Source organism: Anomaloglossus baeobatrachus (genome assembly GCF_048569485.1).
Source record: "Anomaloglossus baeobatrachus isolate aAnoBae1 chromosome 9 unlocalized genomic scaffold, aAnoBae1.hap1 SUPER_9_unloc_2, whole genome shotgun sequence".
Taxonomy (NCBI): Eukaryota; Metazoa; Chordata; class Amphibia; order Anura; family Aromobatidae; genus Anomaloglossus; species Anomaloglossus baeobatrachus.
In genome coordinates this window covers 4156-29662 of record NW_027441820.1, presented here as the reverse complement: position 1 = coordinate 29662, position 25507 = coordinate 4156, and the positions used below count along the sequence as shown (strand labels likewise).

General features: G+C 49.9%; 9 non-coding genes and 6 pseudogenes across 9 annotated transcripts; all 15 read left to right on the top strand.

Moving 5' to 3' along the window:
- Positions 1–4516: 4516 nt before the first annotated feature.
- Positions 4517–4721, top strand: LOC142259531 (U2 spliceosomal RNA; annotated as a pseudogene).
- Positions 4722–6109: 1388 nt separating this feature from the next.
- Positions 6110–6251, top strand: LOC142259712 (U2 spliceosomal RNA; annotated as a pseudogene).
- Positions 6252–6994: 743 nt separating this feature from the next.
- Positions 6995–7187, top strand: LOC142259643 (U2 spliceosomal RNA). The gene has a single exon (XR_012728096.1). It is a non-coding gene; the product is annotated as a U2 spliceosomal RNA (small nuclear RNA).
- A 1389-nt stretch (positions 7188–8576) lies between these two features.
- Positions 8577–8767, top strand: LOC142259702 (U2 spliceosomal RNA). The gene has a single exon (XR_012728116.1). It is a non-coding gene; the product is annotated as a U2 spliceosomal RNA (small nuclear RNA).
- A 1388-nt stretch (positions 8768–10155) lies between these two features.
- On the top strand, positions 10156–10346 carry LOC142259579 (U2 spliceosomal RNA). The gene has a single exon (XR_012728040.1). It is a non-coding gene; the product is annotated as a U2 spliceosomal RNA (small nuclear RNA).
- A 1388-nt stretch (positions 10347–11734) lies between these two features.
- On the top strand, positions 11735–11925 carry LOC142259457 (U2 spliceosomal RNA). Its single transcript, XR_012727946.1, has one exon. It is a non-coding gene; the product is annotated as a U2 spliceosomal RNA (small nuclear RNA).
- A 1388-nt stretch (positions 11926–13313) lies between these two features.
- Positions 13314–13471, top strand: LOC142259696 (U2 spliceosomal RNA; annotated as a pseudogene).
- A 718-nt stretch (positions 13472–14189) lies between these two features.
- LOC142259586 (U2 spliceosomal RNA) lies at positions 14190–14384 on the top strand. Its single transcript, XR_012728047.1, has one exon. It is a non-coding gene; the product is annotated as a U2 spliceosomal RNA (small nuclear RNA).
- Positions 14385–15977: 1593 nt separating this feature from the next.
- Positions 15978–16162, top strand: LOC142259642 (U2 spliceosomal RNA). Its single transcript, XR_012728095.1, has one exon. It is a non-coding gene; the product is annotated as a U2 spliceosomal RNA (small nuclear RNA).
- Positions 16163–17550: 1388 nt separating this feature from the next.
- Positions 17551–17692, top strand: LOC142259711 (U2 spliceosomal RNA; annotated as a pseudogene).
- Positions 17693–18435: 743 nt separating this feature from the next.
- LOC142259568 (U2 spliceosomal RNA) lies at positions 18436–18628 on the top strand. Its single transcript, XR_012728031.1, has one exon. It is a non-coding gene; the product is annotated as a U2 spliceosomal RNA (small nuclear RNA).
- A 2227-nt stretch (positions 18629–20855) lies between these two features.
- On the top strand, positions 20856–21051 carry LOC142259608 (U2 spliceosomal RNA). Its single transcript, XR_012728066.1, has one exon. It is a non-coding gene; the product is annotated as a U2 spliceosomal RNA (small nuclear RNA).
- Positions 21052–22439: 1388 nt separating this feature from the next.
- Positions 22440–22581, top strand: LOC142259704 (U2 spliceosomal RNA; annotated as a pseudogene).
- Positions 22582–23278: 697 nt separating this feature from the next.
- On the top strand, positions 23279–23473 carry LOC142259584 (U2 spliceosomal RNA). Its single transcript, XR_012728045.1, has one exon. It is a non-coding gene; the product is annotated as a U2 spliceosomal RNA (small nuclear RNA).
- A 1388-nt stretch (positions 23474–24861) lies between these two features.
- Positions 24862–24965, top strand: LOC142259673 (U2 spliceosomal RNA; annotated as a pseudogene).
- The last annotated feature ends 542 nt before the right edge of the window (positions 24966–25507 follow it).

The window sequence follows — 25507 nt, the reverse complement described above, 5'->3', positions numbered from 1 at the left end:
CAAGGAGGACGCCTGCAGGGTTTGCCGGGTGACAGGACACAGCTCCAAGGACTGCCCAAAGAAGAAGACTTGCAACCTATGTGGACAGGCGGACCACCTTTACAAGGACTGCCCACAGCGGGAGAAATCCTGGGCAAGGGTTGCCGCGGCGACCCAGTATCGGGTAGTCACAGCCTCGTCGACCAAGGCAGCTACGACCAAGGCCACAGAGGCCAAGGACAAGGCGGCCAAGAACCCGGCGACCGTGGCTCCAGCCGATGCCCCAGCAGCCACGGAGTCCAGGGAAAAGAAGGGTAAGAAAACTGTTGCCCCCTCCCTGGTCCCCCCCCCTGTCACCCCTGTCCAAACCCCTCCCCCCCCGGCCAACCCTACTGAGGATTCCACTACCTCCACCTCATTTCCCTACTCCTCAGTTGGTCTCCTCACCCCCCCCCCAAAGCCCACTCTCCCTCCCCAGACCATGAGAGCAGAGGGCCTCAGCACTCTTGCACTTTTCACCGAGGAGGATTTTCCAGCTCTTGTCTCCTCAGGTACAGGCCAAAGGAAAAGGAAGGTGGAAGATAGTCCTGTCGCAGAACCTTCCAAGCTGTTCATTGTGGACCTTAACCCACCCCAGGAAGAGGAGGATGGCCTCCTCCCAGAACCGGACGTGTTGGAGCAGATGGTGGAGTCCCTTGTGGCCGAAGAAGAAATGGAGGAGTCGGAAGCCACTGAGGCACCATCCCTGCTTGATCAGCTAGCAGAAGAGGGTCTGCTGGAGATACCCTTACCAGCAGGTGCCAAAGAGGAAGAACCGCCCGACCGGAGTGGTAACTAAGGCACACCGCCTGCTCTAACTTTCTCTTTCCTCCAATGACTGCTAACATTAACATCTTTTCCATTAATGTTAGGAGCATCAGAGACAAGTTCCGACGTCAGACAATTTTTGCGTTCCTTAACACTCAGTCTAGTGATGTATTTTTCCTGCAGGAATGCTCCCTTCCCTCCTCTAGGTCCTTCAACCATCTGGCCAGGGAGTGGACCCATGGCCCATCCTACTGGTCTGGCGGGGGCGACTGTAGGTCCGCGGGGGTCGCCGTGCTGATCAGGGGAAGCGCCTTCACATTGGACTCTGTTCAGGAAATCGTCTGCGGCAGGTTACTGCTCGTGGATGGCACCTGGGCGGGAGAACCTGTCAGGTTCATCAATGTGTATGCTTCTCCTGTGAAGAGCGATCGACTGGAGCTCCTCCAAGCCCTGCGCCCTCAGCTCGCTACCGCCAGGACGGTAGTGATGGCCGGGGATTTCAACTGCCCGATTGAGGAGGATGGACGCAGTTCTGGAACGGCTGCCAAGTTGGACGTCACATCCAAACTGCTCATTGAGATGGTGACCGAAGCCTCTCTTGTGGACGTTGTTGGCTCCATCGGACACGGATCCGTGAACTATTCATGGTGCCGATCCGATGGCTCGCTGCGTTCCAGGATTGACTTTGTGTTTACCTCTCGGGCGGTTGGGCGGAGTGGGCACTCGATGGTCCCCTGCTTCTTCTCTGACCACAGAGCCATTCACTTTCAAGGTGTGCTGGGCCATGGCTTCCCCATTGGCCCGGGCTCCTGGAAGCTGAACTGCTCTCTGCTGGAAAAGGGTGAGATTCTGGAGGAGCTTAGAGCTGCCTACTCCACGTGGCGGGCCTACAAGGCGGGCTTCCAGTCTGTTTCTGACTGGTGGGAATACGTTAAACTCGAGTTCCGTTTCTTCTTTCAGGCAAAGAGTCAACAACAGGCGTGTCTGAAGAGGAGGGACTTCAGGAGACTCCAGCGTGAGCTGCGTTCCCTGCAGGACCTTCTTCGATGCGGCTGGGACGTGAGAGAGGAGCTGGAGGAGACTAAGAGGAGCCTGAAAAGGCACTTCGAGGAGGAGTCTGAGCGAATTGTCTTCCGTTCCAAAGTGGAGAACCTGGAGAAGGGTGAGAAATGTAACTCGTTCTTTTTCAGGAAACTCCACGCCGGTCACACGCCCATGAATGAACTACGAGACGAGAGTGGAAACATGCGACGCGGGAAAGAGAACGTGATGAAGGTCGTCAGCGACTTCTACAGCGAACTCTACGCCCGCAAGACTACTGACCCCGAGGCCGCCGATAAGTTCCTGTCAGGTATCACTAACCATCTTGACCCTGCAGACGCGGCGGCCATGGATGTTCCTCTGACGGTGGACGAGCTGCTCTCGGCCGCCAAATCCTTTAGTTCTGGCAGGACACCGGGCAGTGACGGCCTCCCAGCAGAGCTCTATGTAGCGCTGGGAGACCTAATCTGTCCGGACCTGTTAGGGCTGTATGAGGAGATGGTGGTGGAGGGCAGAATGCCTCCATCTCTGAGGGAAGGAATGGTCACGATCCTGTACAAGCGTAAAGGAGAGAGGTGCGACCTGAAGAATTGGCGTCCCATCACCCTTCTGAACGTCGACTACAAGATCCTGGCCAAGACGATGGCAACGAGATTGAAGACTGTTATCGGACGGATCATCCACCCGGATCAGACCTGCGGCATCCCCGGACGTCGCATCGCAGACAGCCTGGCTCTCATGCGGGACACGGTCGAGTACATCAAAGCCCGCCGGGTGCACGCAGCCCTGATCTCGTTGGATCAGGAAAAGGCCTTCGACCGTGTTTCCCATGAGTTCCTGGGCAAAGCTCTGCACAGGTTAGGTTTGGGTAACATGTTTTGCTTGTATGTCCAACTAATGTATTTTGATATTCACAGCTCGGTGTTGGTGAACGGCTGGAAGACTGACCCCTTCCCGGTCCTCTCAGGGGTCAGACAAGGCTGTCCTCTGTCACCTCTTCTTTTTGTTTGTGTTATAGAACTCTTTGCAGAGGCTATCCGGCGGAATGGAGAGATCAGAGGGATCACCGCACCAGGACCAGAACGCTTCGAGGTCAAGTGCTCGCTCTACATGGACGACGTGACTGTCTTCTGCGCGGACCGGCGCTCAGTCGACACCCTCGTCCAGACCTGTGAGACCTTCGGACGGGCTTCGGGAGCCAAAGTCAACTGCGGGAAGTCGGAAGCCATGCTCTTCGGGGACTGGCAGCCGGCCTCTTCCGCCCCCTTCCCTTTCAGCATCCAGCCGGATTTCATCAAGGTTCTTGGAGTCTGGTTCGGGAAGGAAGGAGCAGCCCTCAAGTCCTGGGAGGAACGCTTGACCAAGATCACCCAACGGATCGGTCTGTGGAGCCTCAGACGCCTCACCTGTGAGGGCAAAGCACTGGTCCTGCGTAACGAGGTACTGCCCGTGCTGCAGTACACGGCCCAGGCCTGGCCCCCCCTTGCCACCGTGTGCAGGGCCATTACCAGGACGGTGTTTCGTTTTGTCTGGGGATCCAAGATGGACAGAGTAAAGCGGAGCATCATGTACAAGGATCCTCGCAAGGGTGGGAAGGGCGTACCCGATATCCCCACCCTCCTGCGATCCTCCTTCGTATGTGACTGCGTTCGCCGAACTCTGCGAGTCAAGAGAGGTTCCGCGGGTGGGTCCATGTCTCGCTTCTTCCTGCTCCCCCTTTGGAGACGGTTAGGCTGGGACAAGTGGGACAGCTCCTTCCCCTACAACTGGACGGCGCCATGGTTCTACGGAGACGTGGTTCGGTTTGTGAGGGAACACCAACTGGAGGGACTCAAGCCTGATTTGTGGAAGCCAAAGACTATCCACAAACTCATCAGAGCCAAGGACGAAATGGAGAACATTCCAGGACTTCATCACGACACACTGGAGACTGTTTGGACAAACGTGTCATCGGCTGGATTGACCAACGGGCACAAGGACTTGTCATGGATGGCGATACAGGGCGGACTGCCCGTCCGGTCATTCATGCACGCCCGGAACCTGTGCAAAACCCGGTACTGCCCAAGGTGCCCCTTCGTGGAGGAAACATCGCTGCACGCCTTTTGGGACTGCCGTTTCGCACAGCGCCTGTTGGTTGCCCTGGAGGATGACCTGAGGAACTCCGTCCCCAGAGAGAGCCTATCGTACCATTCCGTACTTTATGGACTCTTCCCTGGGACTCACACCGTTGGAGCCATCCAGGAGGCTTGGCGCCTTATGAACTGCTTTAAGGACGCTATTTGGGTCGCCAGGAACCGGCTCATCTTGAAGAGGGAGAGGATGTCTATCCAGGATTGCCGCAGGCTGATCCACAGCCTGCTCAGAGACTATTCCATCATGGACAGTCCGGACGACAGCGCCGAGGAGGAGGTTTAGACCTCTTCCATGCCCCCTCCCTCCTTTTCCCGTTATGTGCGTCTTTCAATAAAGCTTCGGGCCTGTGATTTCCCCACCCTATCCCCCTTTTCCCCTACCCCCATCCCCCAATCGCCGGTTCGTCGTTATTTATTGTCTAACTTTTTCTTTCAGCTTGAGTGTTATGGATAAGCATAGGAGTGTGATGTATAGTTTAGTGCGTCGTACTCTATGGCTATGTAAGAAGGATTGTATAGTTCTGTGTGTACGGGGCTGCGGCACTGTACACGGTTTGTTACCTTTTTGTGAGTAGTGCATGATAATAAAGATGCTGTTAAATCAAAAAATCTGTTCTTATCAGTTTAATATCTGATACGTCCCCTATCTGGGGACCATATATTAAATGGATTTTTAGAACAGGGAGATGGAAAAAGAGCTTGCTCTGTCCACTCCACGCATTGACCTGGTATTGCAGTACCTCCAGGAACGGTGCACCCCTTCTTAACCCAGTTTCCAAAAGCAGAACTCAATTCACCTGATTCATATTAGCCCGATTTAATGAATTGGAAGAAAGCATACGTCTTCATATGCACCTCAATTTGGCCCATTCACTTTTCACACTTCCTCCTTTTGTTTTTTATCTTTCACACTTTTGACTTTCTTTATTCATCCAAATAGCAAACTCATCACCACTCAACCTGACCAACTCGGCTATGTCCCGTGCTGCAGTTCTCTGTCTTATCTAGATCATTTGCAATTGAATGGAATAGATCCCTTTTGGACAAAGTGGATTCACCTGCTGCTGCAGTGACCACAGGTGTGATAAGATCTAGAATTGGCATCTGGTGCGATCTCTCCGCTTCCACTCCAAAGAAAGTTACCTGTTTATTCCTATCATGCATTGGTTTTTGGGGTTTTCTTTGAGTAATGATGATCTCTTTAGTAGTCTGTTGGCGCCCTCTCCTGGAGGAATAGTTTGCTTGCTCTTGGACATTCTAAAAGAGAGGTCATGATAGACATTGAGCTTCTGAGCTCAATTGGGGACAGTCATGGGTGATGAATGTTTGCAACCTGCTGCAAAGCCTCATACCGCAATATAAGGAACGTCAAATACTAAGAAAGGGCGGCCTATGAAAGAATTACTACTTTCAATAAGTACACTTAAACGGCTAATTGGGAATAGAAAAACTGTAAAAAGCCCTCTGAGAAAGCCCCCCTCTAACCTTTGATAGTAAGCTTTTCTGTAGTCTGCCTGTTGATGTATTTTCCGTTTGAACTGTGCACAACATGAAGAGACGGAACACTGGCGGCTTGTCACAATGCCCCCGCTGACATCACAATAGCGCTGCTGCCTAGAAAACAAGCTGCGCAGCAGAAGTTGTTCTTTGGGTGGGAGGGTGGGCTAGTGTAAGGAGGGGGCAAGCTCTTTTTTTCCCGGGTGGTAGGGGGATGACAGGAGAAGGGATGCGGGTGGTGAGAAGGGTACAGAGGGCAGGGTTTGGGGGCTGGGAAGGAAAGGGAAAAGATTAGGGTTTGGGGATGATGAAAGGGCTTTCTACGGGTAAGGATGGCAAAGGGTGGCAGTGACGGAAAGTCAGGCAACCTGTCCTGTCCGTCTTTTTGTATCGTGAATTGGAAAGACTGCAAGGGGGAGGGGAGTTGCTTGCGCCCTAAAGGAGGAGTTATTCAGATTCATTGCAGTGGGGGGCGGCGGCTGCAAAACGCACCATTCTTCTTGTTTTTGCTCTGCAAAGCAGCCTTTTCAAGGGTTGGCTTGGGTGACAAAATGTCTTCTGTAGGCGTGGGTTTGTCTCCCTCTCGCTCTCTCTCCCTAAGATGTGTCCGGCATAGGCCAGGGTGCCACTCGAGGCCCAAACCAATTCTGGTTATCGCTTCTCGGCCTTTTGGCTAAGATCAAGTGTAGTATCGTTCGAAAAGGTGGTTTAAGGCTCCGGCCACCTTAGTACAATGATGCAATGCACACTGGAAGGTTGCGCTTGTTAGTACTTTGGGAGGATAGTATATCCATCTAGAGGAAACCATGGCCCTACCAGGATCGAGGCTATTAGACTGAGTAAGTGTGGGGGCTATGGTGCAATGTGCCCCAGGATTGACGACCCTGGAGTGAGTCTGAGCTTGCTGGCTTGGGACCCCGGCGAGCCTTGGGCTCTGTAGCACACCGTACCTTGCCCTTTCATACTTTCTGAGCATATTGCTCTATCCCGGCCTTCTGGCTAGGAAGGGAAATTTTTATAATCATGGTCGGAGGTCCGTTCAGCTTTGGGCTGAGAAACCAACACCCGGTTGGAGGTCCGGGTCAGCTTTGGCTGAGAAACCAACACCCGGTTGGAGGTCCGGGTCAGCTTCGGCTGAGAAACCAACACCCGGTTGGAGGTCCGGGTCAGCTTCGGCTGAGAAACCAACACCCGGTTGGAGGTCCGGGTCAGCTTCGGCTGAGAAACCAACACCCGGTTGGAGGTCCGGTTAGCCTTGGGCTGAGAAACCAACACCGGTTGACGGTCCGGGCAGTTTCGGCTGCGAAACCAACAACTAGTAGCTCTCTACTCCACTTGGGTAAGATGCCTGGATGGACGCTGGGAGCAACGACAAGGCTCAACCAGGCTTCGGCTTGGGGGAGCACCGAAGATCCCTGACCCTTGCTGTGGCCTTCTGGCTCGGAGAGACGGGGTTGATTTTTGGGGACCCTCTCCTCACGGAGGGGTCCACACGAATCCTAGCCTTTGCACTGTTTTTGGTGTGACTTCGGTCATGCATTTTTTGCGGTGCTTTGGAAAGCTTCATTAAATCAAAAATCTGTTCTTATCAGTTTAATATCTGATACGTCCCCTATCTGGGGACCATATATTAAATGGATTTTTAGAACAGAGAGATGGAAAAAGAGCTTGCTCTGTCCACTCCACGCATTGACCTGGTATTGCAGTACCTCCAGGACCGGTGCACCCCTTCTTAACCCAGTTTCCAAAAGCAGAACTCAATTCACCTGATTCATATTAGCCCGATTTAATGAATTGGAAGAAAGCATACGTCTTCATATGCACCTCAATTTGGCCCATTCACTTTTCACACTTCCTCCTTTTGTTTTTTATCTTTCACACTTTTGACTTTCTTTATTCATCCAAATAGCAAACTCATCACCACTCAACCTGACCAACTCGGCTATGTCCCGTGCTGCAGTTCTCTGTCTTATCTAGATCATTTGCAATTGAATGGAATAGATCCCTTTTGGACAAAGTGGATTCACCTGCTGCTGCAGTGACCACAGGTGTGATAAGATCTAGAATTGGCATCTGGTGCGATCTCTCCGCTTCCACTCCAAAGAAAGTTACCTGTTTATTCCTATCATGCATTGGTTTTTGGGGTTTTCTTTGAGTAATGATGATCTCTTTAGTAGTCTGTTGGCGCCCTCTCCTGGAGGAATAGTTTGCTTGCTCTTGGACATTCTAAAAGAGAGGTCATGATAGACATTGAGCTTCTGAGCTCAATTGGGGACAGTCATGGGTGATGAATGTTTGCAACCTGCTGCAAAGCCTCATACCGCAATATAAGGAACGTCAAATACTAAGAAAGGGCGGCCTATGAAAGAATTACTACTTTCAATAAGTACACTTAAACGGCTAATTGGGAATAGAAAAACTGTAAAAAGCCCTCTGAGAAAGCCCCCCTCTAACCTTTGATAGTAAGCTTTTCTGTAGTCTGCCTGTTGATGTATTTTCCGTTTGAACTGTGCACAACATGAAGAGACGGAACACTGGCGGCTTGTCACAATGCCCCCCGATGACATCACAATAGCGCTGCTGCCTAGAAAACAAGCTGCGCAGCAGAAGTTGTTCTTTGGGTGGGAGGGTGGGCTAGTGTAAGGAGGGGGCAAGCTCTTTTTTTCCCGGGTGGTAGGGGGATGACAGGAGAAGGGATGCGGGTGGTGAGAAGGGTACAGAGGGCAGGGTTTGGGGGCTGGGAAGGAAAGGGAAAAGATTAGGGTTTGGGGATGATGAAAGGGCTTTCTACGGGTAAGGATGGCAAAGGGTGGCAGTGACGGAAAGTCAGGCAACCTGTCCTGTCCGTCTTTTTGTATCGTGAATTGGAAAGACTGCAAGGGGGAGGGGAGTTGCTTGCGCCCTAAAGGAGGAGTTATTCAGATTCATTGCAGTGGGGGGCGGCGGCTGCAAAACGCACCATTCTTCTTGTTTTTGCTCTGCAAAGCAGCCTTTTCAAGGGTTGGCTTGGGTGACAAAATGTCTTCTGTAGGCGTGGGTTTGTCTCCCTCTCGCTCTCTCTCCCTAAGATGTGTCCGGCATAGGCCAGGGTGCCACTCGAGGCCCAAACCAATTCTGGTTATCGCTTCTCGGCCTTTTGGCTAAGATCAAGTGTAGTATCTGTTCTTATCAGTTTAATATCTGATACGTCCCCTATCTGGGGACCATATATTAAATGGATTTTTAGAACAGGGAGATGGAAAAAGAGCTTGCTCTGTCCACTCCACGCATTGACCTGGTATTGCAGTACCTCCAGGACCGGTGCACCCCTTCTTAACCCAGTTTCCAAAAGCAGAACTCAATTCACCTGATTCATATTAGCCCGATTTAATGAATTGGAAGAAAGCATACGTCTTCATATGCACCTCAATTTGGCCCATTCACTTTTCACACTTCCTCCTTTTGTTTTTTATCTTTCACACTTTTGACTTTCTTTATTCATCCAAATAGCAAACTCATCACCACTCAACCTGACCAACTCGGCTATGTCCCGTGCTGCAGTTCTCTGTCTTATCTAGATCATTTGCAATTGAATGGAATAGATCCCTTTTGGACAAAGTGGATTCACCTGCTGCTGCAGTGACCACAGGTGTGATAAGATCTAGAATTGGCATCTGGTGCGATCTCTCCGCTTCCACTCCAAAGAAAGTTACCTGTTTATTCCTATCATGCATTGGTTTTTGGGGTTTTCTTTGAGTAATGATGATCTCTTTAGTAGTCTGTTGGCGCCCTCTCCTGGAGGAATAGTTTGCTTGCTCTTGGACATTCTAAAAGAGAGGTCATGATAGACATTGAGCTTCTGAGCTCAATTGGGGACAGTCATGGGTGATGAATGTTTGCAACCTGCTGCAAAGCCTCATACCGCAATATAAGGAACGTCAAATACTAAGAAAGGGCGGCCTATGAAAGAATTACTACTTTCAATAAGTACACTTAAACGGCTAATTGGGAATAGAAAAACTGTAAAAAGCCCTCTGAGAAAGCCCCCCTCTAACCTTTGATAGTAAGCTTTTCTGTAGTCTTCCTGTTGATGTATTTTCCGTTTGAACTGTGCACAACATGAAGAGACGGAACACTGGCGGCTTGTCACAATGCCCCCGCTGACATCACGATAGCGCTGCTGCCTAGAAAACAAGCTGCGCAGCAGAAGTTGTTCTTTGGGTGGGAGGGTGGGCTAGTGTAAGGAGGGGGCAAGCTCTTTTTTTCCCGGGTGGTAGGGGGATGACAGGAGAAGGGATGCGGGTGGTGAGAAGGGTACAGAGGGCAGGGTTTGGGGGCTGGGAAGGAAAGGGAAAAGATTAGGGTTTGGGGATGATGAAAGGGCTTTCTACGGGTAAGGATGGCAAAGGGTGGCAGTGACGGAAAGTCAGGCAACCTGTCCTGTCCGTCTTTTTGTATCGTGAATTGGAAAGACTGCAAGGGGGAGGGGAGTTGCTTGCGCCCTAAAGGAGGAGTTATTCAGATTCATTGCAGTGGGGGGCGGCGGCTGCAAAACGCACCATTCTTCTTGTTTTTGCTCTGCAAAGCAGCCTTTTCAAGGGTTGGCTTGGGTGACAAAATGTCTTCTGTAGGCGTGGGTTTGTCTCCCTCTCGCTCTCTCTCCCTAAGATGTGTCCGGCATAGGCCAGGGTGCCACTCGAGGCCCAAACCAATTCTGGTTATCGCTTCTCGGCCTTTTGGCTAAGATCAAGTGTAGTATCTGTTCTTATCAGTTTAATATCTGATACGTCCCCTATCTGGGGACCATATATTAAATGGATTTTTAGAACAGGGAGATGGAAAAAGAGCTTGCTCTGTCCACTCCACGCATTGACCTGGTATTGCAGTACCTCCAGGACCGGTGCACCCCTTCTTAACCCAGTTTCCAAAAGCAGAACTCAATTCACCTGATTCATATTAGCCCGATTTAATGAATTGGAAGAAAGCATACGTCTTCATATGCACCTCAATTTGGCCCATTCACTTTTCACACTTCCTCCTTTTGTTTTTTATCTTTCACACTTTTGACTTTCTTTATTCATCCAAATAGCAAACTCATCACCACTCAACCTGACCAACTCGGCTATGTCCCGTGCTGCAGTTCTCTGTCTTATCTAGATCATTTGCAATTGAATGGAATAGATCCCTTTTGGACAAAGTGGATTCACCTGCTGCTGCAGTGACCACAGGTGTGATAAGATCTAGAATTGGCATCTGGTGCGATCTCTCCGCTTCCACTCCAAAGAAAGTTACCTGTTTATTCCTATCATGCATTGGTTTTTGGGGTTTTCTTTGAGTAATGATGATCTCTTTAGTAGTCTGTTGGCGCCCTCTCCTGGAGGAATAGTTTGCTTGCTCTTGGACATTCTAAAAGAGAGGTCATGATAGACATTGAGCTTCTGAGCTCAATTGGGGACAGTCATGGGTGATGAATGTTTGCAACCTGCTGCAAAGCCTCATACCGCAATATAAGGAACGTCAAATACTAAGAAAGGGCGGCCTATGAAAGAATTACTACTTTCAATAAGTACACTTAAACGGCTAATTGGGAATAGAAAAACTGTAAAAAGCCCTCTGAGAAAGCCCCCCTCTAACCTTTGATAGTAAGCTTTTCTGTAGTCTGCCTGTTGATGTATTTTCCGTTTGAACTGTGCACAACATGAAGAGACGGAACACTGGCGGCTTGTCACAATGCCCCCGCTGACATCACAATAGCGCTGCTGCCTAGAAAACAAGCTGCGCAGCAGAAGTTGTTCTTTGGGTGGGAGGGTGGGCTAGTGTAAGGAGGGGGCAAGCTCTTTTTTTCCCGGGTGGTAGGGGGATGACAGGAGAAGGGATGCGGGTGGTGAGAAGGGTACAGAGGGCAGGGTTTGGGGGCTGGGAAGGAAAGGGAAAAGATTAGGGTTTGGGGATGATGAAAGGGCTTTCTACGGGTAAGGATGGCAAAGGGTGGCAGTGACGGAAAGTCAGGCAACCTGTCCTGTCCGTCTTTTTGTATCGTGAATTGGAAAGACTGCAAGGGGGAGGGGAGTTGCTTGCGCCCTAAAGGAGGAGTTATTCAGATTCATTGCAGTGGGGGGCGGCGGCTGCAAAACGCACCATTCTTCTTGTTTTTGCTCTGCAAAGCAGCCTTTTCAAGGGTTGGCTTGGGTGACAAAATGTCTTCTGTAGGCGTGGGTTTGTCTCCCTCTCGCTCTCTCTCCCTAAGATGTGTCCGGCATAGGCCAGGGTGCCACTCGAGGCCCAAACCAATTCTGGTTATCGCTTCTCGGCCTTTTGGCTAAGATCAAGTGTAGTATCTGTTCTTATCAGTTTAATATCTGATACGTCCCCTATCTGGGGACCATATATTAAATGGATTTTTAGAACAGGGAGATGGAAAAAGAGCTTGCTCTGTCCACTCCACGCATTGACCTGGTATTGCAGTACCTCCAGGACCGGTGCACCCCTTCTTAACCCAGTTTCCAAAAGCAGAACTCAATTCACCTGATTCATATTAGCCCGATTTAATGAATTGGAAGAAAGCATACGTCTTCATATGCACCTCAATTTGGCCCATTCACTTTTCACACTTCCTCCTTTTGTTTTTTATCTTTCACACTTTTGACTTTCTTTATTCATCCAAATAGCAAACTCATCACCACTCAACCTGACCAACTCGGCTATGTCCCGTGCTGCAGTTCTCTGTCTTATCTAGATCATTTGCAATTGAATGGAATAGATCCCTTTTGGACAAAGTGGATTCACCTGCTGCTGCAGTGACCACAGGTGTGATAAGATCTAGAATTGGCATCTGGTGCGATCTCTCCGCTTCCACTCCAAAGAAAGTTACCTGTTTATTCCTATCATGCATTGGTTTTTGGGGTTTTCTTTGAGTAATGATGATCTCTTTAGTAGTCTGTTGGCGCCCTCTCCTGGAGGAATAGTTTGCTTGCTCTTGGACATTCTAAAAGAGAGGTCATGATAGACATTGAGCTTCTGAGCTCAATTGGGGACAGTCATGGGTGATGAATGTTTGCAACCTGCTGCAAAGCCTCATACCGCAATATAAGGAACGTCAAATACTAAGAAAGGGCGGCCTATGAAAGAATTACTACTTTCAATAAGTACACTTAAACGGCTAATTGGGAATAGAAAAACTGTAAAAAGCCCTCTGAGAAAGCCCCCCTCTAACCTTTGATAGTAAGCTTTTCTGTAGTCTGCCTGTTGATGTATTTTCCGTTTGAACTGTGCACAACATGAAGAGACGGAACACTGGCGGCTTGTCACAATGCCCCCGCTGACATCACAATAGCGCTGCTGCCTAGAAAACAAGCTGCGCAGCAGAAGTTGTTCTTTGGGTGGGAGGGTGGGCTAGTGTAAGGAGGGGGCAAGCTCTTTTTTTCCCGGGTGGTAGGGGGATGACAGGAGAAGGGATGCGGGTGGTGAGAAGGGTACAGAGGGCAGGGTTTGGGGGCTGGGAAGGAAAGGGAAAAGATTAGGGTTTGGGGATGATGAAAGGGCTTTCTACGGGTAAGGATGGCAAAGGGTGGCAGTGACGGAAAGTCAGGCAACCTGTCCTGTCCGTCTTTTTGTATCGTGAATTGGAAAGACTGCAAGGGGGAGGGGAGTTGCTTGCGCCCTAAAGGAGGAGTTATTCAGATTCATTGCAGTGGGGGGCGGCGGCTGCAAAACGCACCATTCTTCTTGTTTTTGCTCTGCAAAGCAGCCTTTTCAAGGGTTGGCTTGGGTGACAAAATGTCTTCTGTAGGCGTGGGTTTGTCTCCCTCTCGCTCTCTCTCCCTAAGATGTGTCCGGCATAGGCCAGGGTGCCACTCGAGGCCCAAACCAATTCTGGTTATCGCTTCTCGGCCTTTTGGCTAAGATCAAGTGTAGTATCGCTTCTCGGCCTTTTGGCTAAGATCAAGTGTAGTATCATTCGAAAAGGTGGTTTAAGGCTCCGGCCACCTTAGTACAATGATGCAATGCACACTGGAAGGTTGCGCTTGTTAGTACTTTGGGAGGATAGTATATCCATCTAGAGGAAACCATGGCCCTACCAGGATCGAGGCTATTAGACTGAGTAAGTGTGGGGGTTATGGTGCAATGTGCCCCAGGAATGGACACCCTGGAGGGAGTCTGAACTTGCTAGGTTGGGACCCTGGTAAGCCTCAGACTCTGTCGCACGCCGCGCCTTGCCTATTCATACTTTCCAAGCATATTGCCCTATCCCGGCCTTCTGGCTAAGAAGGGAAATTTTTATAATCCCGGTCGGAGGTCCGGTCAGCTTTGGGCTGAGAAACCAACACCCGGTTGGAGGTCCAGGTCAGCTTTGGCTGAGAAACCAACACCCGGTTGGAGGTCCGGTTAGCCTTGGGCTGAGAAACCAACACCCGGTTGGAGGTCCGGTCAGCCTTGGGCTGAGAAACCAACACCCGGTTGGAGGTCCGGTCAGCCTTGGGCTGAGAAACCAACACCGGTTGACGGTCCGGGCAGTCTCGGCTGCGAAACCAACGACTAGTAGCTCCCTACTCCACTTGGGTAAGATGCCTCGGTGGACGCTGGGAGCAACAACAAGGCTCAACCAGGCTTCGGCTTGGGGGAGCACCGAAGATCCCTGACCCTCGCTGTGGCCTTCTGGCTCGGAGGGACGGGGTTGATTTTTGGGGATCCTCTTCTCACGGAGGGGTCCACACGAATCCTAGCCTTTGCACTGTTTTTGGTGTGACTTCGGTCATGCATTTTTGCGGTGCTTTGGAAAGCTTCATTAAATCAAAATCTGTTCTTATCAGTTTAATATCTGATACGTCCCCTATCTGGGGACCATATATTAAATGGATTTTTAGAACAGGGAGATGGAAAAAGAGCTTGCTCTGTCCACTCCACGCATTGACCTGGTATTGCAGTACCTCCAGGACCGGTGCACCCCTTCTTAACCCAGTTTCCAAAAGCAGAACTCAATTCACCTGATTCATATTAGCCCGATTTAATGAATTGGAAGAAAGCATACGTCTTCATATGCACCTCAATTTGGCCCATTCACTTTTCACACTTCCTCCTTTTGTTTTTTATCTTTCACACTTTTGACTTTCTTTATTCATCCAAATAGCAAACTCATCACCACTCAACCTGACCAACTCGGCTATGTCCCGTGCTGCAGTTCTCTGTCTTATCTAGATCATTTGCAATTGAATGGAATAGATCCCTTTTGGACAAAGTGGATTCACCTGCTGCTGCAGTGACCACAGGTGTGATAAGATCTAGAATTGGCATCTGGTGCGATCTCTCCGCTTCCACTCCAAAGAAAGTTACCTGTTTATTCCTATCATGCATTGGTTTTTGGGGTTTTCTTTGAGTAATGATGATCTCTTTAGTAGTCTGTTGGCGCCCTCTCCTGGAGGAATAGTTTGCTTGCTCTTGGACATTCTAAAAGAGAGGTCATGATAGACATTGAGCTTCTGAGCTCAATTGGGGACAGTCATGGGTGATGAATGTTTGCAACCTGCTGCAAAGCCTCATACCGCAATATAAGGAACGTCAAATACTAAGAAAGGGCGGCCTATGAAAGAATTACTACTTTCAATAAGTACACTTAAACGGCTAATTGGGAATAGAAAAACTGTAAAAAGCCCTCTGAGAAAGCCCCCCTCTAACCTTTGATAGTAAGCTTTTCTGTAGTCTGCCTGTTGATGTATTTTCCGTTTGAACTGTGCACAACATGAAGAGACGGAACACTGGCGGCTTGTCACAATGCCCCCGCTGACATCACAATAGCGCTGCTGCCTAGAAAACAAGCTGCGCAGCAGAAGTTGTTCTTTGGGTGGGAGGGTGGGCTAGTGTAAGGAGGGGGCAAGCTCTTTTTTTCCCGGGTGGTAGGGGGATGACAGGAGAAGGGATGCGGGTGGTGAGAAGGGTACAGAGGGCAGGGTTTGGGGGCTGGGAAGGAAAGGGAAAAGATTAGGGTTTGGGGATGATGAAAGGGCTTTCTACGGGTAAGGATGGCAAAGGGTGGCAGTGACGGAAAGTCAGGCAACCTGTCCTGTCCGTCTTTTTGTATCGTGAATTGGAAAGACTGCAAGGGGGAGGGGAGTTGCTTGCGCCCTAAAGGAGGAGTTATTCAGATTCATTGCAGTGGGGGGCGGCGGCTGCAAAACGCACCATTCTTCTTGTTTTTGCTCTGCAAAGCAGCCTTTTCAAGGGTTGGCTTGGGTGACAAAATGTCTTCTGTAGGCGTGGGTTTGTCTCCCTCTCGCTCTCTCTCCCTAAGATGTGTCCGGCATAGGCCAGGGTGCCACTCGAGGCCCAAACCAATTCTGGTTATCGCTTCTCGGCCTTTTGGCTAAGATCAAGTGTAGTCTCTTCATTGGGTTTGCCTTGGTCTTGGCTGGGAGGGGCCCGGGCTTGCACAACCGCCGGCCTCGGGGATTGTTGCGCCTTTTGGTGCTTACGTCCCCTTATGGCTGGTGGTTCCTGGGCTCGGGAGGCGATCACCTGCGGCATTGCGCTTTTGTGTGGTGGCCGATGACCGTTTTCTGAAATTTGCGGATGAAATCTCATCTGTTCTTATCAGTTTAATATCTGATACGTCCCCTATCTGGGGACCATATATTAAATGGATTTTTAGAATAGGGAGATGGAAAAAGAGCTTGCTCTGTCCACTCCACGCATTGACCTGGTATTGCAGTACCTCCAGGACCGGTGCACCCCTTCTTAACCCAGTTTCCAAAAGCAGAACTCAATTCACCTGATTCATATTAGCCCGATTTAATGAATTGGAAGAAAGCATACGTCTTCATATGCACCTCAATTTGGCCCATTCACTTTTCACACTTCCTCCTTTTGTTTTTTATCTTTCACACTTTTGACTTTCTTTATTCATCCAAATAGCAAACTCATCACCACTCAACCTGACCAACTCGGCTATGTCCCGTGCTGCAGTTCTCTGTCTTATCTAGATCATTTGCAATTGAATGGAATAGATCCCTTTTGGACAAAGTGGATTCACCTGCTGCTGCAGTGACCACAGGTGTGATAAGATCTAGAATTGGCATCTGGTGCGATCTCTCCGCTTCCACTCCAAAGAAAGTTACCTGTTTATTCCTATCATGCATTGGTTTTTGGGGTTTTCTTTGAGTAATGATGATCTCTTTAGTAGTCTGTTGGCGCCCTCTCCTGGAGGAATAGTTTGCTTGCTCTTGGACATTCTAAAAAAGAAGTCATGATAGACAATGAGCTTCTGAGCTCAATTGGGGACAGTCATGGGTGATGAATGTTTGCAACCTGCTGCAAAGCCTCATACCGCAATATAAGGAACGTCAAATACTAAGAAAGGGCGGCCTATGAAAGAATTACTACTTTCAATAAGTACACTTAAACGGCTAATTGGGAATAGAAAAACTGTAAAAAGCCCTCTGAGAAAGCCCCCCTCTAACCTTTGATAGTAAGCTTTTCTGTAGTCTGCCTGTTGATGTATTTTCCGTTTGAACTGTGCACAACATGAAGAGACGGAACACTGGCGGCTTGTCACAATGCCCCCGCTGACATCACAATAGCGCTGCTGCCTAGAAAACAAGCTGCGCAGCAGAAGTTGTTCTTTGGGTGGGAGGGTGGGCTAGTGTAAGGAGGGGGCAAGCTCTTTTTTTCCCGGGTGGTAGGGGGATGACAGGAGAAGGGATGCGGGTGGTGAGAAGGGTACAGAGGGCAGGGTTTGGGGGCTGGGAAGGAAAGGGAAAAGATTAGGGTTTGGGGATGATGAAAGGGCTTTCTACGGGTAAGGATGGCAAAGGGTGGCAGTGACGGAAAGTCAGGCAACCTGTCCTGTCCGTCTTTTTGTATCGTGAATTGGAAAGACTGCAAGGGGGAGGGGAGTTGCTTGCGCCCTAAAGGAGGAGTTATTCAGATTCATTGCAGTGGGGGGCGGCGGCTGCAAAACGCACCATTCTTCTTGTTTTTGCTCTGCAAAGCAGCCTTTTCAAGGGTTGGCTTGGGTGACAAAATGTCTTCTGTAGGCGTGGGTTTGTCTCCCTCTCGCTCTCTCTCCCTAAGATGTGTCCGGCATAGGCCAGGGTGCCACTCGAGGCCCAAACCAATTCTGGTTATCGCTTCTCGGCCTTTTGGCTAAGATCAAGTGTAGTATCGTTCGAAAAGGTGGTTTAAGGCTCCGGCCACCTTAGTACAATGATGCAATGCACACTGGAAGGTTGCGCTTGTTAGTACTTTGGGAGGATAGTATATCCATCTAGAGGAAACCATGGCCCTACCAGGATCGAGGCTATTAGACTGAGTAAGTGTGGGGGCTATGGTGCAATGTGCCCCAGGATTGACGACCCTGGAGTGAGTCTGAGCTTGCTGGCTTGGGACCCCGGCGAGCCTTGGGCTCTGTAGCACACCGTACCTTGCCCTTTCATACTTTCTGAGCATATTGCTCTATCCCGGCCTTTTGGCTAGGAAGGGAAATTTTTATAATCATGGTCGGAGGTCCGTTCAGCTTTGGGCTGAGAAACCAACACCCGGTTGGAGGTCCGGGTCAGCTTTGGCTGAGAAACCAATACCCGGTTGGAGGTCCGGGTCAGCTTCGGCTGAGAAACCAACACCTGGTTGGAGGTCCGGGTCAGCTTCGGCTGAGAAACCAACACCCGGTTGGAGGTCCGGGTCAGCTTCGGCTGAGAAACCAACACCCGGTTGGAGGTCCGGTTAGCCTTGGGCTGAGAAACCAACACCGGTTGACGGTCCGGGCAGTTTCGGCTGCGAAACCAACAACTAGTAGCTCTCTACTCCACTTGGGTAAGATGCCTGGGTGGACGCTGGGAGCAACGACAAGGCTCAACCAGGCTTCGGCTTGGGGGAGCACCGAAGATCCCTGACCCTTGCTGTGGCCTTCTGGCTCGGAGGGACGGGGTTGATTTTTGGGGACCCTCTCCTCACGGAGGGGTCCACACGAATCCTAGCCTTTGCACTGTTTTTGGTGTGACTTCGGTCATGCATTTTTTGCGGTGCTTTGGAAAGCTTCATTAAATCAAAAATCTGTTCTTATCAGTTTAATATCTGATACGTCCCCTATCTGGGGACCATATATTAAATGGATTTTTAGAACAGGGAGATGGAAAAAGAGCTTGCTCTGTCCACTCCACGCATTGACCTGGTATTGCAGTACCTCCAGGACCGGTGCACCCCTTCTTAACCCAGTTTCCAAAAGCAGAACTCAATTCACCTGATTCATATTAGCCCGATTTAATGAATTGGAAGAAAGCATACGTCTTCATATGCACCTCAATTTGGCCCATTCACTTTTCACACTTCCTCCTTTTGTTTTTTATCTTTCACACTTTTGACTTTCTTTATTCATCCAAATAGCAAACTCATCACCACTCAACCTGACCAACTCGGCTATGTCCCGTGCTGCAGTTCTCTGTCTTATCTAGATCATTTGCAATTGAATGGAATAGATCCCTTTTGGACAAAGTGGATTCACCTGCTGCTGCAGTGACCACAGGTGTGATAAGATCTAGAATTGGCATCTGGTGCGATCTCTCCGCTTCCACTCCAAAGAAAGTTACCTGTTTATTCCTATCATGCATTGGTTTTTGGGGTTTTCTTTGAGTAATGATGATCTCTTTAGTAGTCTGTTGGCGCCCTCTCCTGGAGGAATAGTTTGCTTGCTCTTGGACATTCTAAAAGAGAGGTCATGATAGACATTGAGCTTCTGAGCTCAATTGGGGACAGTCATGGGTGATGAATGTTTGCAACCTGCTGCAAAGCCTCATACCGCAATATAAGGAACGTCAAATACTAAGAAAGGGCGGCCTATGAAAGAATTACTACTTTCAGTAAGTACACTTAAACGGCTAATTGGGAATAGAAAAACTGTAAAAAGCCCTCTGAGAAAGCCCCCCTCTAACCTTTGATAGTAAGCTTTTCTGTAGTCTGCCTGTTGATGTATTTTCCGTTTGAACTGTGCACAACATGAAGAGACGGAACACTGGCGGCTTGTCACAATGCCCCCGCTGACATCACAATAGCGCTGCTGCCTAGAAAACAAGCTGCGCAGCAGAAGTTGTTCTTTGGGTGGGAGGGTGGGCTAGTGTAAGGAGGGGGCAAGCTCTTTTTTTCCCGGGTGGTAGGGGGATGACAGGAGAAGGGATGCGGGTGGTGAGAAGGGTACAGAGGGCAGGGTTTGGGGGCTGGGAAGGAAAGGGAAAAGATTAGGGTTTGGGGATGATGAAAGGGCTTTCTACGGGTAAGGATGGCAAAGGGTGGCAGTGACGGAAAGTCAGGCAACCTGTCCTGTCCGTCTTTTTGTATCGTGAATTGGAAAGACTGCAAGGGGGAGGGGAGTTGCTTGCGCCCTAAAGGAGGAGTTATTCAGATTCATTGCAGTGGGGGGCGGCGGCTGCAAAACGCACCATTCTTCTTGTTTTTGCTCTGCAAAGCAGCCTTTTCAAGGGTTGGCTTGGGTGACAAAATGTCTTCTGTAGGCGTGGGTTTGTCTCCCTCTCGCTCTCTCTCCCTAAGATGTGTCCGGCATAGGCCAGGGTGCCACTCGAGGCCCAAACCAATTCTGGTTATCGCTTCTCGGCCTTTTGGCTAAGATAAAGTGTAGTATCGTTCGAAAAGGTGGTTTAAGGCTCCGGCCACCTTAGTACAATGATGCAATGCACACTGGAAGGTTGCACTTGTTAGTACTTTGGGAGGATAGTATATCCATCTAGAGGAAACCATGGCCCTACCAGGATTGAGGCTATTAGACTGAGTAAGTGTGGGGGTTATGGTGCAATGTGCCCCAGGAATGGACACCCTGGAGGGAGTCTGAACTTGCTAGGTTGGGACCCTGGTAAGCCTCAGACTCTGTCGCACGCCGCGCCTTGCCTATTCATACTTTCCAAGCATATTGCCCTATCCTGGCCTTCTGGCTAAGAAGGGAAATTTTTATAATCCCGGTCGGAGGTCCGGTCAGCTTTGGGCTGAGAAACCAACACCCGGTTGGAGGTCCGGGTCAGCTTTGGCTGAGAAACCAACACCCGGTTGGAGGTCCGGTTAGCCTTGGGCTGAGAAACCAACACCCGGTTGGAGGTCCGGTCAGCCTTGGGCTGAGAAACCAACACCCGGTTGGAGGTCCGGTCAGCCTTGGGCTGAGAAACCAACACCGGTTGACGGTCCGGGCAGTCTCGGCTGCGAAACCAACGACTAGTAGTTCCCTACTCCACTTGGGTAAGATGCCTCGGTGGACGCTGGGAGCAACAACAAGGCTCAACCAGGCTTCGGCTTGGGGGAGCACCGAAGATCCCTGACCCTCGCTGTGGCCTTCTGGCTCGGAGGGACGGGGTTGATTTTTGGGGATCCTCTTCTCACGGAGGGGTCCACACGAATCCTAGCCTTTGCACTGTTTTTGGTGTGACTTCGGTCATGCATTTTTGCGGTGCTTTGGAAAGCTTCATTAAATCAAAAATCTGTTCTTATCAGTTTAATATCTGATACGTCCCCTATCTGGGGACCATATATTAAATGGATTTTTAGAACAGGGAGATGGAAAAAGAGCTTGCTCTGTCCACTCCACGCATTGACCTGGTATTGCAGTACCTCCAGGACCGGTGCACCCCTTCTTAACCCAGTTTCCAAAAGCAGAACTCAATTCACCTGATTCATATTAGCCCGATTTAATGAATTGGAAGAAAGCATACGTCTTCATATGCACCTCAATTTGGCCCATTCACTTTTCACACTTCCTCCTTTTGTTTTTTATCTTTCACACTTTTGACTTTCTTTATTCATCCAAATAGCAAACTCATCACCACTCAACCTGACCAACTCGGCTATGTCCCGTGCTGCAGTTCTCTGTCTTATCTAGATCATTTGCAATTGAATGGAATAGATCCCTTTTGGACAAAGTGGATTCACCTGCTGCTGCAGTGACCACAGGTGTGATAAGATCTAGAATTGGCATCTGGTGCGATCTCTCCGCTTCCACTCCAAAGAAAGTTACCTGTTTATTCCTATCATGCATTGGTTTTTGGGGTTTTCTTTGAGTAATGATGATCTCTTTAGTAGTCTGTTGGCGCCCTCTCCTGGAGGAATAGTTTGCTTGCTCTTGGACATTCTAAAAGAGAGGTCATGATAGACATTGAGCTTCTGAGCTCAATTGGGGACAGTCATGGGTGATGAATGTTTGCAACCTGCTGCAAAGCCTCATACCGCAATATAAGGAACGTCAAATACTAAGAAAGGGCGGCCTATGAAAGAATTACTACTTTCAATAAGTACACTTAAACGGCTAATTGGGAATAGAAAAACTGTAAAAAGCCCTCTGAGAAAGCCCCCCTCTAACCTTTGATAGTAAGCTTTTCTGTAGTCTGCCTGTTGATGTATTTTCCGTTTGAACTGTGCACAACATGAAGAGACGGAACACTGGCGGCTTGTCACAATGCCCCCGCTGACATCACAATAGCGCTGCTGCCTAGAAAACAAGCTGCGCAGCAGAAGTTGTTCTTTGGGTGGGAGGGTGGGCTAGTGTAAGGAGGGGGCAAGCTCTTTTTTTCCCGGGTGGTAGGGGGATGACAGGAGAAGGGATGCGGGTGGTGAGAAGGGTACAGAGGGCAGGGTTTGGGGGCTGGGAAGGAAAGGGAAAAGATTAGGGTTTGGGGATGATGAAAGGGCTTTCTACGGGTAAGGATGGCAAAGGGTGGCAGTGACGGAAAGTCAGGCAACCTGTCCTGTCCGTCTTTTTGTATCGTGAATTGGAAAGACTGCAAGGGGGAGGGGAGTTGCTTGCGCCCTAAAGGAGGAGTTATTCAGATTCATTGCAGTGGGGGGCGGCGGCTGCAAAACGCACCATTCTTCTTGTTTTTGCTCTGCAAAGCAGCCTTTTCAAGGGTTGGCTTGGGTGACAAAATGTCTTCTGTAGGCGTGGGTTTGTCTCCCTCTCGCTCTCTCTCCCTAAGATGTGTCCGGCATAGGCCAGGGTGCCACTCGAGGCCCAAACCAATTCTGGTTATCGCTTCTCGGCCTTTTGGCTAAGATCAAGTGTAGTATCGTTCGAAAAGGTGGTTTAAGGCTCCGGCCACCTTAGTACAATGATGCAATGCACACTGGAAGGTTGCACTTGTTAGTACTTTGGGAGGATAGTATATCCATCTAGAGGAAACCATGGCCCTACCAGGATTGAGGCTATTAGACTGAGTAAGTGTGGGGGTTATGGTGCAATGTGCCCCAGGAATGGACACCCTGGAGGGAGTCTGAACTTGCTAGGTTGGGACCCTGGTAAGCCTCAGACTCTGTCGCACGCCGCGCCTTGCCTATTCATACTTTCCAAGCATATTGCCCTATCCTGGCCTTCTGGCTAAGAAGGGAAATTTTTATAATCTCGGTCGGAGGTCCGGTCAGCTTTGGGCTTAGAAACCAACACCCGGTTGGAGGTCCGGGTCAGCTTTGGCTGAGAAACCAACACCCGGTTGGAGGTCCGGTTAGCCTTGGGCTGAGAAACCAACACCCGGTTGGAGGTCCGGTCAGCCTTGGGCTGAGAAACCAACACCCGGTTGGAGGTCCGGTCAGCCTTGGGCTGAGAAACCAACACCGGTTGACGGTCCGGGCAGTCTCGGCTGCGAAACCAACGACTAGTAGCTCCCTACTCCACTTGGGTAAGATGCCTCGGTGGACGCTGGGAGCAACAACAAGGCTCAACCAGGCTTCGGCTTGGGGGAGCACCGAAGATCCCTGACCCTCGCTGTGGCCTTCTGGCTCGGAGGGACGGGGTTGATTTTTGGGGATCCTCTTCTCACGGAGGGGTCCACACGAATCCTAGCCTTTGCACTGTTTTTGGTGTGACTTCGGTCATGCATTTTTGCGGTGCTTTGGAAAGCTTCATTAAATCAAAATCTGTTCTTATCAGTTTAATATCTGATACGTCCCCTATCTGGGGACCATATATTAAATGGATTTTTAGAACAGGGAGATGGAAAAAGAGCTTGCTCTGTCCACTCCACGCATTGACCTGGTATTGCAGTACCTCCAGGACCGGTGCACCCCTTCTTAACCCAGTTTCCAAAAGCAGAACTCAATTCACCTGATTCATATTAGCCCGATTTAATGAATTGGAAGAAAGCATACGTCTTCATATGCACCTCAATTTGGCCCATTCACTTTTCACACTTCCTCCTTTTGTTTTTTATCTTTCACACTTTTGACTTTCTTTATTCATCCAAATAGCAAACTCATCACCACTCAACCTGACCAACTCGGCTATGTCCCGTGCTGCAGTTCTCTGTCTTATCTAGATCATTTGCAATTGAATGGAATAGATCCCTTTTGGACAAAGTGGATTCACCTGCTGCTGCAGTGACCACAGGTGTGATAAGATCTAGAATTGGCATCTGGTGCGATCTCTCCGCTTCCACTCCAAAGAAAGTTACCTGTTTATTCCTATCATGCATTGGTTTTTGGGGTTTTCTTTGAGTAATGATGATCTCTTTAGTAGTCTGTTGGCGCCCTCTCCTGGAGGAATAGTTTGCTTGCTCTTGGACATTCTAAAAGAGAGGTCATGATAGACATTGAGCTTCTGAGCTCAATTGGGGACAGTCATGGGTGATGAATGTTTGCAACCTGCTGCAAAGCCTCATACCGCAATATAAGGAACGTCAAATACTAAGAAAGGGCGGCCTATGAAAGAATTACTACTTTCAATAAGTACACTTAAACGGCTAATTGGGAATAGAAAAACTGTAAAAAGCCCTCTGAGAAAGCCCCCCTCTAACCTTTGATAGTAAGCTTTTCTGTAGTCTGCCTGTTGATGTATTTTCCGTTTGAACTGTGCACAACATGAAGAGACGGAACACTGGCGGCTTGTCACAATGCCCCCGCTGACATCACAATAGCGCTGCTGCCTAGAAAACAAGCTGCGCAGCAGAAGTTGTTCTTTGGGTGGGAGGGTGGGCTAGTGTAAGGAGGGGGCAAGCTCTTTTTTTCCCGGGTGGTAGGGGGATGACAGGAGAAGGGATGCGGGTGGTGAGAAGGGTACAGAGGGCAGGGTTTGGGGGCTGGGAAGGAAAGGGAAAAGATTAGGGTTTGGGGATGATGAAAGGGCTTTCTACGGGTAAGGATGGCAAAGGGTGGCAGTGACGGAAAGTCAGGCAACCTGTCCTGTCCGTCTTTTTGTATCGTGAATTGGAAAGACTGCAAGGGGGAGGGGAGTTGCTTGCGCCCTAAAGGAGGAGTTATTCAGATTCATTGCAGTGGGGGGCGGCGGCTGCAAAACGCACCATTCTTCTTGTTTTTGCTCTGCAAAGCAGCCTTTTCAAGGGTTGGCTTGGGTGACAAAATGTCTTCTGTAGGCGTGGGTTTGTCTCCCTCTCGCTCTCTCTCCCTAAGATGTGTCCGGCATAGGCCAGGGTGCCACTCGAGGCCCAAACCAATTCTGGTTATCGCTTCTCGGCCTTTTGGCTAAGATCAAGTGTAGTATCTGTTCTTATCAGAACAAACTGAGCTAGCTACACTTGACGAGATACGATCAGGGAGACAAGCTCCGAAGCCCAGCCGAGACCGAAAGAGGGAGATCGGACGGAAGAAGAGCTTGGCAGAAAGAAGCAAGAAGACGAAGGCTCGGAGAAGACTTGGGGAGACCAGAGGAACTTCGAGGAGGAACACAGCAGGAGAAGACACCCGGAGAAGAATCCAAGATCCAGCTCCGGGAACTCAAGCAGGAACCAGCCATGGCAAGCAAGCCAGAGAAGGCAGCCAAGAAGGCTCAGGACCCAGGGACCTCCAGGAAGGCTCATCCAGAGGCTTCTTCGGCCCAAGAGGCCCCTACCTCCGACGCCAGCCGGCCGGAGGGAGCCCGGACGCCGCCTGAAAAGGCTCCAACCCTGGAGCCTTGGATGCGGCAGACGGTCGCCCTGAAGCTGAAGGCGGTGGATGGTAGGTTGCCGGACATGTCCAGCGACGTGTTCTGCAAGAAGATGATTCTGGATCAGGGCTTCTCCAGGGCGGAAACCCTGAGTGTCCAGACCTTCATGACGGGCATTTTTCTGGTAACCTTTGCCACGGTGAATGCCTGCAGGAGATACTGG